The following is a 17,471-nucleotide window of genomic DNA, read 5'->3' on the forward strand; positions in this document are numbered from 1 at the left end:
TAAAAGAAGCTCTCTCCAATTTTCAAAAAGACAAGTCCAAACCCTAATGGTTGGGCTGTTGAATTCTTCATTGGTTTTTTTGATCATATTGGCAACACTTTGTTACAAATTATGAATGATTCTCGTAGAGAAGATCAGATTATTTGTGCTTTCAACTCAACATTCATTTCCCTCATTTCTCAGATTGATAATCCTACCTCATTTTAGGACTTTCTTCCTCTCCCTCTATGCAATTGTGTTTATAAGGTCATATCAAAGGTTATTACCTATAGAATCAAACCTATTCTTTCAAAGTGAATCTCGCAAGAACTATGTGGGTTTCTTGTCGAGAGACAAACACATGAGGCCATCCAAGTGGCTTAAGAAATGGTTCAACTTCACATTTCTTCCAAACTCAATGGGGGTTACGACAAGGTTTCCCCTTGAGCCCACTCTTTTTCCTCCTCGTTGTCAAAAGCATTAGTCTCTTGTTAAAAGATGATAGAAGATGAGGTTTTCATTATGTTGTGTTTACAAAGACATTGTCAATCACACATTTGTTATTTGTGGATTATATACTTATATTCCGCAATTGGCTTGGCAAGAGATTTTTGGGTAAATTCTCAGAGATTCTAGGCTTATTTGAGTCAACAAGAAGGATGGTGATCATCTGGCTCGGCAAGAGAATTTTGGGTAAATTCTCAGAGATTCTAGGCTTATTTGAGTCAATGACAAGGATGGTGATCAACGAAAATAAATCTTCCCTCATTCTCGACAATTTGAAACAACTAGAGATCAAATATATTGGTATTATTTTTCCCTTCCAGACTTCAAAGTTGGATTCAAGACTTAAATATTCAGATTTTTTGCTATAAAAACAATAACTAGATGTAGATGTTGTTGTTGATTAAACTGGAAAAAGGAATAATACTATTTTTCCCTTGGATTCAAGTCTTTATTTGGGTTTTCACTTGAAACCAAATTTGCTATACGAAAAAACCTGACTAGATGTGGTTGTTGACTAAAACAGGAAAAAAGACCATCGCGTTAGAGCTTCAAGTTGTTATGTTAATAGACAAGTACTAGTTAAATCTGTCCTTGAAGCCAATAAACATTTATGTGGTTTGGCACACAATTTTAAACTCTTTTGATTTGGTGGCATCAAGCTTATAGCATGGAAGATCAAGGATGGGTCTAATTTTCGTCTTGGATATGATCCATGGCCACGAATCAAGATCAATGATTGTCTTCCCCAAGAACTTAATGATTATCTGCATGATAAGGGCATCATTTGGTTGGCCCATATAACTTTTCCTACTCGTCCATCCGTCTAGCAACAAGGTTAGATGAATGCACCTGATTTTAACGTCCTAGTTATCTTCAAGGTGGAGTGGTCTCATTTCCTTAATTCTTTGTGTTTTGCGCACATCAAATTGATAGATAGAGAAGACGATCTGGTATGGGCATTCACTCTACATGGATGCTACACTCTTAAGATGGGTTATCTCCACCTCAATGTTGGTGTTCAAAATGTGAATATGGATTGTTGGATGCTACACTCCTAAAGATGGGTCATCTCCATCTCAATGTTGGTGTTCAAAATGTGAATATGGATTGTTGGTGGTGGGAATCTAAAGTGGTAGGTTGCATCATGACAATAAAAAAACCCTCATGGGACATTATTTATGTGGCGTAGATTTAAAATTGGGCTAAGATGTTGTTCATTGTGCAAGCATAGTAGGAATCTATAGATCACTTATTTGTTCTCTTAGTATCCTTTCACTAAGCTGATTCAGAACATATGTTTTTCTTTGGGATGGTATTTCTTTTGAAAACATCTGGAAACAAAGGATTGAGAAAAAGTCAACAAAATCATTTCTTGCTCATTTTGCTTTGGGTATTTGGCTTGAATAAAATATAGAAATTTTCTTAAATTCTCCATCCTATACAGAAAAGGTGGGGCTACCAAAGGATTAGCAATTCTATGTTCATCAAATTTTCAGATTTCTCCAATCCTTGGGCTTATTTCTATGGGTATTCACATTCCTATTTGCCCGGTGGCTTTGTTTTGTAGAGAATAATTTATCTCATGTTAAAATGGGTTCAAGTAAGGAACAAATAATTAGGTTGACGTTAATGATTGTGGATCTTTTATTTCTTTTGCTGATGAAAAAATATGTGTTTATCTTCATTGATTTGGTAATTTTGTTACTAGTCAATTAAGTTAACATGGCTCAAAGTTACAGAAATATCATGCTTGTTTATATTGAGGAAGACATTTAAAGAATAAAACACTCCCCTCTTTTACATGTTGCCAAATATGTTTGGGGAGGACATTCAAAGAATAAAAAACTTACCTCTTAAATAGGCTGCCATGTATACAAGGAGAGGAACAACGCTGATAATAGTCTTTTTCTAAGAAAAGTCCACTCTTGGATCTGGGATTATGGGTGGTCACTAAGTATCCAAGTGCAACATTTCTAGGTTTTTCACAAACATATATGGATTGGTCTCCTTTTGCTGATATTTTTAAATGTGTCTTTATCTTTTCCTTGTAACATTGTTCTGCTACAAATTTTGTATGTTTTAAATATATACACCTGAATTTTGTAAGAACATTATTGTTATAATGTTTTGAACATAGACTATGTTTCATGGATATTTTTTGATCAAATAACTCAAAATTAAAGGTCATCTATACAATTAGCAGATTTTTTTGTAGTTTTTGCCACAAATTCTAGCAAATCAAATCTTTGACAGATACACCTATAATATGTGTATATACACAAAGAAACAAAAAATATATATAGCGGATGAAAAAAAAAATCAAAAATTCTATAAAATAAAAATACATGTTTCTTAAGTTTTTTTCTCAAAAATTAAAAACAGACAAAACCCCAAAACATAAAAATAAAAACTTAACAAACAAAAAAATACAAACAGTAAATTATCTACTATAACTCAATTTTATTTTAATTTATTAATTTTTTTTTTAAGTTAGATGTATTAGTACATGACATTACAACCTCTCCTCCTCTATACTAACTCTTTACTAGCTCTTTTACACCTCTCCATACTAGGCTCTTTTAATACAAGACATCACATAACATACTAGTCTTTTTATAGGGCCTAAAAACCTATCATAACTCGATTGTCAATTAATAGCTCTTTTACACCTCTCTCTATACTAGGCTCTTTTAATACAAGACATCACATAACATACTAGGTTTTTGTTTATAGGGTGGGAAAACCTATCATAACTTAGTGGTCAAACTCTAGTTGCTATCAAAGAATGACACCATATAAATACACAACTTTATTTTAATTACTAATTTTATTTAATTTTTTCAGGGTGTAGAAGGACATGACACAAAATACACATATAATACGTGTAAGTACAAAATATATTTTCCTTTATATCTATAAAATGAAAATAATGAAAATACAAGTTTCTTAAGATTCTTTTTTCAAGAGCTAAAAACAAACAAACTCACAAAAATAAAAAATAAAAACCTAAAACAAACTAAAAAATTACTAGCTCTTTTACACCTTTCCATACTAGGCTCTTTTAATACAAGACATCACATAACATATTAGGTTTTAGGTAAACCCATCATAACTCAATGGAAAGATAGCTAATCAGAGAATGACACCATATAAATACACAATTTTATTTTAATTAATAATTTTATTTTAATTTGATAATTTTATTTAATTTTTTCAAGGTGTAGAAAGACATAACACGAAATACACATAAGTGTATGTACAAAATATATTTTCTTTTATATCTATAAAATGAAAATAATGAAAATACAAGTTTCTTGATATTCTTTTTTCAAGAATTAAAAACAAACAACTTTAAGCAAACCAAAAAATCAAAACATTAAATTATTTATATAATTCAATTTTGTTTTAATTTATTTTATTTTTTTCAAACAAACCCAGGAAAAATAAAAAATAAAAATAAAAACTTATAACAAACAAAATAACTTTATTTTAATTTATTAATTTTATTTAACTTTTCTAAAAATAATAAATAAAAATGATAAATATTAAAAGAAAAAGAGAAAAAAAAGCTTACAATAAACCCAAAAAATAAAACAACTATAAATTATCTTATTTCAATTAATAAATTTACTTTAATTTATTCATTTTATTTTGTTTTAATTAATAATTTCATATTAATTTATTAATTTTATTTAATTTTTTTTGGACAAAAGTGAAATATCTACTCTAATTCAATTTAATTTCAATTAATAATATTATTTTAATTTATTAATTTTATTTTATTTTAATTAATAATTTAATTTTAATTTATTTAATTTTTTTATCAAATATAAAAAGACATGACATTCCAACCTCTCCTCCATACTAACTAACTTTTTACTGTAAGAGGTGACATGACATCACAACCTCTCCATATTAGACTCTTTTTCCTCCCTACTAACTTTTTACTAACTCTTATATTATGAGAGGCAACATGACATTACAACCTCCCCATATTAGACTCCATACTAACTCTTTTACTATGAGAGGCAACATGACATTACAACCTCTCCATATTAGGCTCTTTCTCCTCCATACTAACTCTTTTAGTATGAGAGGCTACATGACATTACAACCTCTAACCTCTCCATATTAGGCTCGCTCTTCTCCATACTAACTTTTTACTAACTCTACTAACTCTTTTACTATGAGAGGGGACATGACATTACAACCTCTCCATATTAGGCTCTTCTCCTCCATACTAACTCTTTTACTATGAAAGGAGACATGACATTACAACCTCTCCATATTAGACTCTTTTAACATAAGACATCACACATAACATCCCTAAGTTTGTTCTTTTCAAGACTAGACATGACATGAAGATACAACCTCTCCATATTAGACTCTTTTAGTATAAGACATCACACATAACATCTCCAAGTTTGTTCTTTTTAAGACGAGACATGACATGAAGATATGAAGATATGACACAACATCTTTTCCAATTAGAAGACATAGTGGACACTCAAGGATATCAAATAAGAGGATAAAATTTAACAGGCAATTTGCCCCCTCAAATGTTTAAAATTTTAGCCTTCTTTACAATTCTTAACACACAAGGACGAAATCAATGGAATCAAAGTTTAAAATTTATAAAACCATCTTTGAAACTGTAAAATATAATTTAAAATTTTATAAAACAATGAAGAAATTTCTTTGAAACTAATGTTAACCGTGAAGAAACTTCTTTGAAACTATAATGTTCAAAACTGTGAAGATCTTTGAAACTATAATGTTCAAAACTGTGAAGAAGACGAGTTGGGGCTACGAAATTAATGTTCAAAACTGTGAAGATCTTTGAAACTATAATGTTCAAAACTGTGAAGAAGACGAGTTGGGGCTACGAAATTATGATGTTCAAAACTGTTGAGGTGTAAAACCCAATAAATTTGATTACATAAACGTGTGAAACCCATGAAATTGGATTATATTTCAAATATAATTTAATTAATTTATCAATAATTTAAAATAAATTTATATTTTATATTTCAGAAATTTGTTATTTTATTATTTTGTTACTAATTATAAATAAATCTTAAATTTATATTCTATATAATCTATCCTAGAGTCATTTTACCAATTTATAACCTTAACCTAATTGTAATATAACCTTAACCTAATTGTCATTTCCATCGTTTCTTTCCTTCAAGATTCCTTCTCCATCAAGAAGGATTTTGTTACAGGCTGTTTTCCCAACAAAATCCAAGATTCCTTCTCCATCAAGAAGAACAAAATCCAAGATTCCTTCTCCATCAAGAAGAAAATTACAAGCTGTTTTCCCAACAAAATCCACTTACTTTCGTTTCTGAATCATGTGTACTTTTTCCTGAAGTATGTGTATGAACAAATTCTCAAGCCACTCGGTTTCACACTTCGTCAACCACTCTGCAGATGAAAACATAAAAGAAATGTCAAGTAGATGATGTGAAAGTCAAAGAAAAGGCTTCAATCTTACGAATATAAGAAATGAGTAGGTGGATTATCTTCTAAGACTTGCTGCATCTACCATGTTAATAAAATGCTTAAACCAGACAAAATAAAATAATAATAAAAATGAACAATTATAATAACGAATAAGGATCACATAAAATAATAATAATAATAAATAAATAAATAATACCAAGTTGGTGAACATGAGGGATTGCCTTTTTTTTGCAATTCACATGACATACGAAACCCATGTTTCAACCAACCCGTCCGAATATCGTTTCACCTTCTTCAGAGGTCCTTTTCTCAACCCATAAAAGACACGCAAAGCCTAGAAATACGAACTCTCGCGAATAATTTTGTCCTTTTCTCAACCCATAAAATACACGCAAAGCCTAGAAATATGAACTCTCGCGAATAATTTTTTTATTGAATCCCTCTACAACCCTGCATATAGAAATTTTTTTTATGAATAGTTCGTTCAGACATTATCATTTTATATGCAAATAAATCACCTATTCTTAAAAGGAAATTTGTAGATTATAAATGGAATACGAACCAAAAGATGAAATCAATTTACGCTTTTAATTAAATATTACTTTTGAATGCCACAAATTTAAAAGTAAGTAAGAGTGAGTGAGATAACTTCCTTGTGTGAAACGTATAATGAAATTTCTTTAGGAAGAACGTTTCTTTATGTGAAACGTATAATGAAATTACTTTAGAAAGAACGTTTACAGGTTAAAAGGCATGTAAGAGTTTCACAGCCCTCTTTTTTACCTGATATGTATTATTTTAACAAATTGCTACTCATATTTACGAATAACCTTGCAAGATTATATAAAATTGTTTGCATTAAGTATTTTCAAGTAGAGCAAAAACAGATGGCCATATCTTCATATCAAGGGTTTCATTAAATATTTTTTCAAGAGAATAATTCCAGGCCTGCCTTAAATTTTAAGGGGGTCGAGGGCTTTGATTTTAGTAATAACATGATTCTGAATTGCAGCCAGTATTTCTTAAAAAACCCAGGGCATCGGAGGCTCTACATATATTCATATAAACCACTGATCACCGAGAATCATGTCGAATATACTCAAATAATAGAGTAGTCCATTGTTTATGATTGAAAGCAATAGCAATGTTAATGATCTGAGGTTTCAAATGCTTTACAGTAATGACCTCAAATGCTTTACAGTAATATTCATTAACAGACGCTTTACAAGCCCATTGACATATAGACTATCCATAGAAGTAACTCAATCCAGGATATAGAGTATACGCCTACAAACAAGAACGCCTATAAATAATAATAACAGTCTCAACATATAACATTATCTTAGCACTTTCTAGTACAAGATAGCATTAGCATTTTGCTTTGGAACCTACAGGCAACCGAACATTAGTACATGCAAAATAGGGTAAAGAATAGCAATACCTGAAACTTTGCAAGCATTTCATGTAATTTGTGGATAAAACCATACTATATTTACACAAAATTGACAAAAAGATTACTACTGCTGTGCTTTGCTGTGCTGCGGAATGGCTTTGCATACTTTTAGGAAGCGGTAGGAGATGAAGGAAAAGGCTGCTATAAAAGTAACATGATGCTGCTTCTCTCCAGAGATTCACTGCGCCTCTACCGTCCTGGAAGTCGTAGCAGCCATTGATGACTGCGCAGCGGGAGGATGGGGATGAGAAGGATTCTGTGGAGGCGGCGGCGGTGGATGGACGTGTGTGGAAGAAAAGGAATCCGAATTTCTATGCAATCGACAACGGAAGGACCCCGCATGGGTTGTTGGAGAGCAAACACAAGTCTTTCCTCCACCTCCGATCGAGTCTGTCGAGGGAGATCTCTTCATTGAAGGCCATGAATTTACATCCTTCTGAGGAGCTAGAGGATGAGACACATGTTCATGCCCTGATGAACAGTTATGAAGATGCGATGAACTCATGGCTTCTCCTGATAAACGATCTGAGACATCACACAATATACAAAATTAGGGGTGACGTTACAATATTTGGGTCAAAGACACAGAAGATGCACCAAGCATGGTCATATACACGCAAAACATAACGCGCAAACAGTGCGTTACAGATCTGGTTAGCCCCGTCAAAGCAAAAGCAGCAGCAGGTTAACAAAACGGATTGTGTTGAGCATTACAACAAAAGAAAGAGAGTGATTCAGGTATAACCGTAAGAACAAATGCTCACCTGACAATCCACAAGAAACGGAACGGTCAACTGAACGGATCTCACAAAAACCGCCGGCAAATTAAAAATACTCCCACAACTACAACTACAACGATTAAGAAGGCTAAGCGAAGAGGAAAAAAGGGAAGGAACCACAGCGCCAAGAAGCTTCCAGACACGGAGCGGCAAACTGCATTACACTGGTAGGCTCTGCTATTTATAGATCGGGATCAAGATGGAGCGGAGGGTTTTGGGGAGGGAGCGGAGGGTTTCGGGGGAGGCGGTGGAGGAGGCGTTGGCATCCTGACCGAACCGGGGGACCTACTGCCCGCCTTAACGGCCGGCAGAAGCCACTTGATTCTCCGTTCCTCACAAACCAAACCAAGTCAATACAATTGTTAGGTGCCCTAAAAATTAACTTAACTTGACGTGACGTGACGCGATGCAGAGGAAATGGTCCTAGTCCTAGGGTTAGGGTTTACAGTCCTTACAAATTGATATTTTCTAAAATGCCGTATATATGTACAGCCCCGTGGTAAAAGCATCGTCCGAGGTGCAATGTTCGAATCCCTTCCCCATTCAGGATATACTTACATACTCAGATTTCCAAAAATATCACATGCAACAGCGCGTGGTAAGAACTTCGTCGGAGGTGCAAGGTTCGAATCCCACCTGACTCGCTGCCAGGCTCAGAGTCTTCTCGAGTTTCATAGGTTAGGATAGAAATGAATGGGGATTAAAAGTGAAATTGGCATCTGTAAAAGGTTACACCCACCAAAAACTATAATTAAGTTGGGAAACGTGCAGGGATGAGAAGCGTGAGGGGACAATGGCTATGGTTTTCATTATTTTATTATTAGTTATTGTGATAATTAATGAGCGAACATGGGTGAATGTGTTAATGCTTTGCAGAAGAAAAGCAGTTTGTCGATGGGGTCATCATCTTCACTGCTCTCTGAAGTCATTATCCAATTAAATGTTTACACCTGTAAGGTGGCACATGGTACGCGCTTTACTAAATTCCTGGAAACGCGTGTAGACCTTCAAAAAAAAATACCATGCTTGACCCGCAAGGTATTTAATAGGTTCATCAATTATTGAACCTAAATAATTCATGTCCATGTCCTTGTCCTTGTCCTCGCACACAAGGAACCTGTAATAGTCGACTCTATTCTTTCTCATCAAGCTTTCCAAGTTTGCTTACTGGCTATGCATTAACTAAATTCATCTTCATCTTTTATCTATAGACTTTCTACATTTATCTAAAGGATTGCAAACTTGTAATTTATAAGAAAAATTCCCAAAAAAAGCATAACCTGTAATTTATAAGAAAATTTCCCTAAAAAAGGCATTACTTGTAATTTATAAGAAAATTGCCCTTAAAAAAGCATTATGAAAATTTTGAAGGTAACTCTTAATTTTATAATAATTATTTAAGATAAACTTAAATATCAAATTAAAAATTATTAATAATTATCATCGAAACTAGATAATGGTTGGTAAAGTAATTTATTATTATTATTTAAATTTTAACTTTAATCTATCAGTTACTTTAGTATTTGATGTTTAAATTTTATTTTATTTTTAATTCGTAAAGAAGTTAAAATTATTGGGAAATGTTTAATCAAATTTTAGATCAAATTAATTGGAAAATATTTAATTTTTTTTAGTAAAATTAATTGGAAATAATGGTGGATAAAGTAATTTGTTATTATTATTTAAATTGTAACTTTAATCTATTTGTTATTTTCATATCTGATGTTTAAATTTTAACTTTTTCTAATATGTAAGGAAGTTAAAATTAATTGGAAATGTTTAATCAAATTTTAGATCAAATTAATCGGAAGACATTTAATCAAATTTTCAACAAAATTTATAAAAAATAAAAATATTCAAATTATTCATGTTTTACACATGATATTTGAAGAGATAAAGATTAAAAAATTTCTACTTATAAATATAATTTACTTTTCATGAAGGATTCAAAAAATCAAATGTTCAGACCATTCATAAAATTTACACATGATATTTGAAGAAATAAAGATTAGAGAGACTATTCATATAATTTACACATGATATTTGAAAAAATAAAGATTAGGGATGTAACACCTTCATTCCACATCTACCTAAGTAACCGGCCAGCCTGGGTAAATATGCGTCGAGAGGCCACTATAATGAGATTCAACCTCCTAAGTGACCTTAAGGAAGTGCAATCGGTAGAAACACGCCACACAGACCTTCCATATCAACAACAAAACTCTCAGGAGTCATCCCAACCACTCAAGTAACTAGCGCCTGAGACCAACTGATCTTTTAGTGCATCAAACCCCTTGACTCTCCCTTGATATGGACAAGGGTGCGTCTGGGAGGCTCCGTACACTCGCACAACAAGGCATGTGTGCGTCTGGGAGGCTCCGTACACTCGCATAGCAAGGCATGCATGCGTCTGGGAGGCTCTAGATGCTCGCACAGCAAGGCATGCGTGCATATGGGGACTTTTCTCCTCAAACCTCTGCCTGCGACCCACTTTTTCATGCCCAAAGCCCAGGTCACTGGCCATAACTCAATGACACCTTCATAAATGAATTTACACAACAAAACAATGATACGTTTGCAAAAACATTGACAAGGACTAGCCTGGACCCCTACTGGCCATGACAGGCATTTCGTCAAGCATATCACAAATATGTAATATACAGGTTTAAACAACATATCTGAGCATAGGGGTCACATACTTATCTGAAAATCATTGAAAAGCATTGTTCCCTTATGTCATTAGTTGTGTTATCATCTATTAGGTTATAGATACGTTGTTCATTCATTTACAAATCAAAACATGAGGAGAGCCATAAATCATCACTGTCATAATACATGCTTATAACCAGCATAATAACAACAGAAATATCAAGGATCATCAGCCATAGGATCCACATATAAATCAGTAAAATTACACATAAGATACCAAGGAAAGAACCTCTTTTTAATGAATGCAAAGGCCAACCCGGGATGGGACTACCACATTCCACCTGACCATAGATTCGCTGAGCCAAATCTCTCTTCAGCTAGTCACCCCCGTGCCATATTCCAAGCATGAATCTGGGACTCAAACCAAAAGAACCAACCAGGGCATCCGAGGCTAAACCACATCATCCTCATCAATAAAAATCAGGCTTTACTGCAATCCATCCTGGAACACTAGGCCATAAAACAAGCATGGATGCCACCGGATTTCCCCACCTACACTATGAGGAATTTTCCTGTTTCCTTGTCTCTCAAGCTTGACCACAATCCACACAGAATCACTAGGCCCTAAACCGAGACTCCACCCTCTAGGCCTTACCATATATCCTGTCATTCACCGCAAGGATTCCTAGGCCTAATCAAGGGAAGCCACCTATAGGCTTTACCGTATATCCCACCATTAACCGGTCAATGATTCTTAGGCCCATCGAGGCACACAATACTTGGCTTTATCGCAACCCACAATCTGATACAGGGGTCACTAGGCTAGTGGATTTACCACAATCTAGAACCTAATTCAATGATCACTAGGTTATGTTCATTCTTTCATAGATCCACCTCACTTAGCTTCGAATCCATCCAAGAATCCAGCTCAACCAAAACATGAGAACCCAATCACACCACGGTTATTCAGAAATTGCAAGGCTAGGCTGAAAACATTGTCACACCTGGTCAAACCCATGCCATGATAGCAAAGAACCACATGCAATACCATGCATGTCAAATCTAGCAAGGAAAACACACATACAAATCAATACCTGCAAAAATTCTTATTGTAATTGCTTGATCCTTCTCTTCCTTGCTTGTTCCTTCCTTCCTCTTGCCTCCTTTGCCTTTCTTGATACAATACCAAAGTGCTCCAAGAAAACTCTAAGTGCCCAAGAGTGAGAGTGAGAGAGAGAGAGAGAGAACAATGAGAGAGCTCCAAAACTGAACTGACAAAAGGTATGAACTAGTCCTCATAAGCCTTTTTATTAATGAGGCCTCTATTTTCTTCATTTTCCACTATTTTCTTTCATTTTCCTCACATGCAACTTGTGACTTTTTACCTTCCTTTTCTCCTAATTTCCATTATTTTCATAAATAAATGTGTCAAAATGTTATTTTGTCTTTTCTAAAGCCTTTGTCATTGTCTTTGCCAATTTTCTTAGCCATAATAAACCAATGAACACTCACGCTAGGATGTGTTCGCAACATTAAGCTTCAATAAATGTCCCATCAACCGTCGTTATTATTTTTCCTTCATTAACTTTTATTACATGGAATTTTCACTAGGGATTTTACAGAACCCTCCCCCTTGGGGGACACCATCCTTGGTGTTCAACTACACCTATACCTAAGCAAAACCGCTGAAAAGAAAACATACTTCACATGGAGCTTTATAACATAGCTCATGATGATATTTACATCCATATACATATGTACATTTACCTAAACATCACACCAAAACATATGCCAAAACATATAACAAACATGATACCAAAATTGCTTTGCCTCAACTAGCAAACAATGAAGGATACATAGCCTGCATCTGATCTGCCATCTCCCATGTAGCTTCATCGGGCCCAAAGTGCTTCCACTGCGCTTTAACCTGCTCGATTGTTCGCATCTGAAGCATGAGCACCTTTCTCTGCAATATAAACTAAGGTTCCAACTGGAATTCTCCATCTAGCTCCACCTGCAATACAGACCAGTCAATCACATGATCATCATCTTTAACATACTTCTTAAGCAATGACACATGGAAAACATCATGGACCTTCACTATCGGAAGCAGTGTAAGTCGATATGATACTGGTCTGATCCTCCCAAGAATCCTAAAAGGTCCACAAAACCGAGGATCAGTTTGGCACGTGATCTAATCTGCAAGGAGCTCTTCTTTAGTTTGATGCGCAAGTACACCTGTTCCAAAAACCATAAAATCCTTAAATAATATGTTCCAATCTGCACAACTTTTCTGCCTATCGTGTGCTACTTTTAAATTCTTCTTGATTACCTGCATTTCCAACTCCATGTCTTCCAACATGTCTGACCCAATCAACACCCTCTTAACTGGATCACTCCAATTAATGGGAGTATTACAACTCTGCTTATACAATGCCTCAAATGGACTCATCCTCAGTGACTCCTAGTACACATTGTTGTAAGTGAACTCTACCAATGGAAGGTGCTATTCCTACTTCCGTTGTTGATGCATCACATACATCCTCAATATGTTCTCCAATATCTTGTTGACCTTCTGTGTCTGTCCATTTTTCTACGAATGATAAGTTGTACTGAAGGCCAACTTTGTGCCCAAACATGCAAATAAGTCCTTCCAAAACTTGAAAGTGAACTTGGCATCCCTGTCTGATACAATCTTCTTCGGAACATTGTGAAACCTAACCACATCTCTAATGAATATTTGTGCTACATTGATAAGAATGTAGACTTCATTGGAATGAAGTGTGCAACCTTTTTCTACCTGTCCACAACAACTAGGATGGAATCATGTTGTCTAGATGTCTTGGGAAAACCTGTGATGAAATCCATGGAAATTACCTCTCATTTCCACTCTGGAATAGCAATCGGTTATAGCAGTCCACCTAGATTCTTACACTCTACCTTCACCTACTGACAATTTAAGCACCTAGCCGCAAAATCTGCTACGTCTATCTTCAAATTCGACCAATAATAGAATTTCTTCACTATTGTCAGCATCTTCTGATAGCTTGAGTGACTTGAATATGTTTTCGCATGAAACTCCTTCAACATCACCTTCTTGAGCTCACTGTTATCTGGCACATATATCTTGTCTCTAAATCTAACCAATCCATCTGTCGTGAGATGATAGTCCACATCTTGTGCATCTGCATCTGTACCTATACCTATACCTATATCACTACTTGTACCTATAGCTATACGTTATTGTAACATGTGCTTAAACTCTCTATATTTTCCATCTTGTTGACCTGCCTATAAGATCGGATCCCGCAAGTCTGTGCCATAGGAGCTCATAACTGTTATATGATTCACCTGTATATGTCTGCTAAGAGCATTTGCAACCCTATTCTCTTTTCCCTTGATGTACCTGACCTCAAAGTCAAACTAATTGCTCGTGGCTAACCATATAGCTTGCTTGACATTTAGATTCGGTTGCTCAAAATAGTATCTCAACCCCCTGTGATCACTCATCAATACAAACCTCTTGCCAAGAAGATAGTGCCTCCACATCTTCAATGCATGAATTATCACTGCCAACTCAAGATCATGTGTCAAATAGTTTTGCTCATGTGCATTTAGTTTTTGTGATTCATAACATACCTGTAACAACCCTGGTTAAAAGTTCATGTAAAAAAATAAAAGGCCATGGTCATGGGACATGTATTCCAAGTTGAATGGTAGGAAAAACATCCTAGTGGGTGTTCATTCTGTTTATTATGGCTAAGGAAATTGGCAAAGGCAATGGCAAAGGCTTTGGAAAGGCAAAATGGCATTTTGACACATTTATTTATGAAAATAATGGAAATTAGGAGAAAATGAAGGTGAAAGGTCATAGGTTGCATGTGAAGAGGAAAATGAGGTAGAATAATGGAAAATGAAGAAAATAGAGGCCTCATTGATAAAAAGGCTTATGAGGATCGGTTGGCAGGCTTGGTTAGTTCAATTTTGGATCTCTCTCATACTCTTAGATACTTAGAGTTTTCTTGGAACACTCTTGGAGGAGTATGCCATATTTGGAGTTTTGGATCAAGAAGGAAAAGGAAGAGCAAGAAAGCGCAAGAGGACATCAGGATCAAGAACTACAATGGGTTTTTCTTGCAGGTACCGAGTTGCATGTATGTTTTCCTCACTAGTTCTAGCATGCATGGCATATGCATATGGATTATTGGTCATGATCTGTCATTGGCATGGAGAATTGCATGGATTGATAGTGAGTTGCCTAGCCTTTCCATTTCCTGGATAGCCATGGTGTTGTGGGCTCATTTCTTGGTTTTTCTTTTTGGTTCTTATGTTTCCTTTAGCTTGGGTTGATTTACTAGTTCCTGGAAGCCCTGGTTGGACAAACACTCTGGAAGCCCTGTAAAATCTTGGGTTGAGTTACTAATCCTGAAAGCCTTGGTTGGAAAAATGCTCTGGAAGCCCTTGGTGGGTTGAGTTACTAGTCCTGGAAGCCCTAGTTGGACAAATGTTCTAGAATCCTGGAGACAATTGTGGGTTATGTTACTAGTCTTGGAAGCCTTGGTTGGAACAAATTCTTTGGAGCCTTGGAAGGCTTGGGTAGAGACCAATCTGATGATGGTTTGTGATGTCTAATCATGAGGTGGAATCATTGTTTGATGGGTTGAGGTGGTTGGCCTCTTGAAGCCCTTGATGGTTTTGGATTAATGTGTTCTATGAGATCCCACATTCATGCTTGGAATATGGCACGGGGGTCAATGGTTGAAGAGAGATTTGGCTCAACCATTCTGTTAGTTTCAGTCTTTCCAGCCTTCCTCTAGTGATCAAATATGCTCTTACAAAGTGGTCTCAGAGTGTCCAGGTCAAATTTTGTCATTTCAAAGAGTTTTCAAGCAAAATTTGGTCACTAGACATTAGGTCTAGGGTTTGCTTTCACTCCTTCTAAAGTTTTCCAAATGTTGGTCCATGTCATCATTTTGCTGAGTCTATCATCATTCATAGGGTTGTCATTATCATGTCAGTGTCTAATGAGTCATTTTACACCTTGTTCATGCTTCAGTTGCACTTAGGCAAGGTTCATTTCCCTCTCCTAGGGTTTTGGATCAACTTCTTGGATAATGAGCTGGAGTCGGCAAGAAGCGATCCGTCAAAGGAGGGCCTTAATGAATCCCACATCAATGACACGGAACGGAGCAAATGATTTTGATGGAGGTGAAAACGATCAGATGATATATGGTTCAGGATGGCGGTCATGAAAGAATGAAGTATAATGTTTGGTAGTGGATGAGACACGGATGACTTCTCTGGATGACTTCTCTTGAACATGTCGGCGACACTTATGTGATGGATGGGTAGCATTTACCCCAAATATGGATGGTATGGCGTGACCATGGCGATGTGACCGGTGAATGAAATAACCCAACCCGACTCAGGCACAGAGTGGAAGTGTCATGTTCAAGAGCGACTTGCTACCAATAAAGATTCTTTGAGTTTCTTCCCAATTTTCCCCAATCATTGCTGACCAGTGCCTCTTTATTTTTGTCAAGCTTGAGGAGGATAACATATGCTTGTTCTATAATTTGCCCTTCGGGCAAACCCATCGTTGTGTTTTAACGAGCCTAGTGATAGTGAAACTCGTTCTTGTCTAAAGACAAGTTTGTCGCTATTAATCTTTTTAACGAGTTTAACGACAAAGATAACTCGATCCTTTTCATTTTTAGAGAGTCTGAAAAGGTACGTAAAGGTAACTCCGAAATTCCTTTTTTGTCATCTAATCCCTTAAGTCCGAAAAAGTATAAAACAATACAGAAGGGATGAATTTTCGATAGTTTTAACGAGCTGAACAAAACAAGCGCTCGATCTTTTTGTGCAATAATCCCTCAGGTCCAAAAAAGATTAAAATCTAGAGGAGGGATAGCACTTCCGGTCGCTTTAATGAGTGGGAAGGCCAAAACTCGGCAATCTTTTCATATTTTACGAGTCAGTTGAAAAGAGCTTAAAGAAGACTCGTCTTTTGAGGAACGAGTGATAAAATGGGTAGCAGCTGATTCCAGGTAAGGGTTGGAATTTTCCAATCACGGTCGTGTCACAAGGATGGCTAGTGAAATCACTCTTCGCAGTTGTTCCTCAAAATGGGTAAACAATCAAATGGAGGTGAATGATCGGCCAATGGAAAAGTGGAGGTGACGGTGCAAACACGACCAAGGCTTTAATGGCTAAAATGCTTCATTCACGGTGGTTATTTACCGAGGAATAGTTCATTTTTTAATGAGCTTAAACGCGGGTGGAAACATTTGCTCATGTCTTATGTTTATTTTTTAACGAGCTTGAACTATGTGCTAAAACTGCTCGATCAATTTGCATGCCCCCAGCATAATAACTCAAATCGAGGTGCATGCCCCCCAAGCTTCATTGTTCAACTCGGTGGTTGGAATGAAGGTTTACCTTTGAGACTTGGAAAGGGGATTTGTTTCATTTTTTAATGAGGTTGACACGGTAAAAGAACTATCCTCATAACTCCTTGTTTCATTTTTTAACGAGGTCGACACGAGATAAGAACCATCCTCGAAGTCCAAATCCATTAGATATAGAAGGTTTCATATTCCACTGTGGCCACTTCTGCTAGATTACTCGGAGGCAGT

The 17,471-nt window shown here is 35.6% G+C and overlaps 1 long non-coding RNA gene across 1 annotated transcript; it reads right to left on the bottom strand.

Annotated features, from left to right (window-relative positions):
- Nucleotides 1-7,796: 7,796 nt before the first annotated feature.
- LOC149142203 (uncharacterized) lies at nucleotides 7,797-9,002 on the bottom strand. Its single transcript, XR_016264221.1, has 2 exons — nucleotides 8,170-9,002; nucleotides 7,797-7,930 (listed from the first exon to the last, which is right to left on the bottom strand). It is a non-coding gene; the product is annotated as an uncharacterized LOC149142203 (long non-coding RNA).
- Nucleotides 9,003-17,471: the final 8,469 nt, after the last annotated feature.

The sequence above is a fragment of the Pinus tabuliformis genome, chromosome X (assembly GCF_031772625.1).
Source record: "Pinus tabuliformis cultivar Carrire ecotype Pingquan chromosome X, CPIR1, whole genome shotgun sequence".
Taxonomy (NCBI): domain Eukaryota; kingdom Viridiplantae; phylum Streptophyta; class Pinopsida; order Pinales; family Pinaceae; genus Pinus; species Pinus tabuliformis.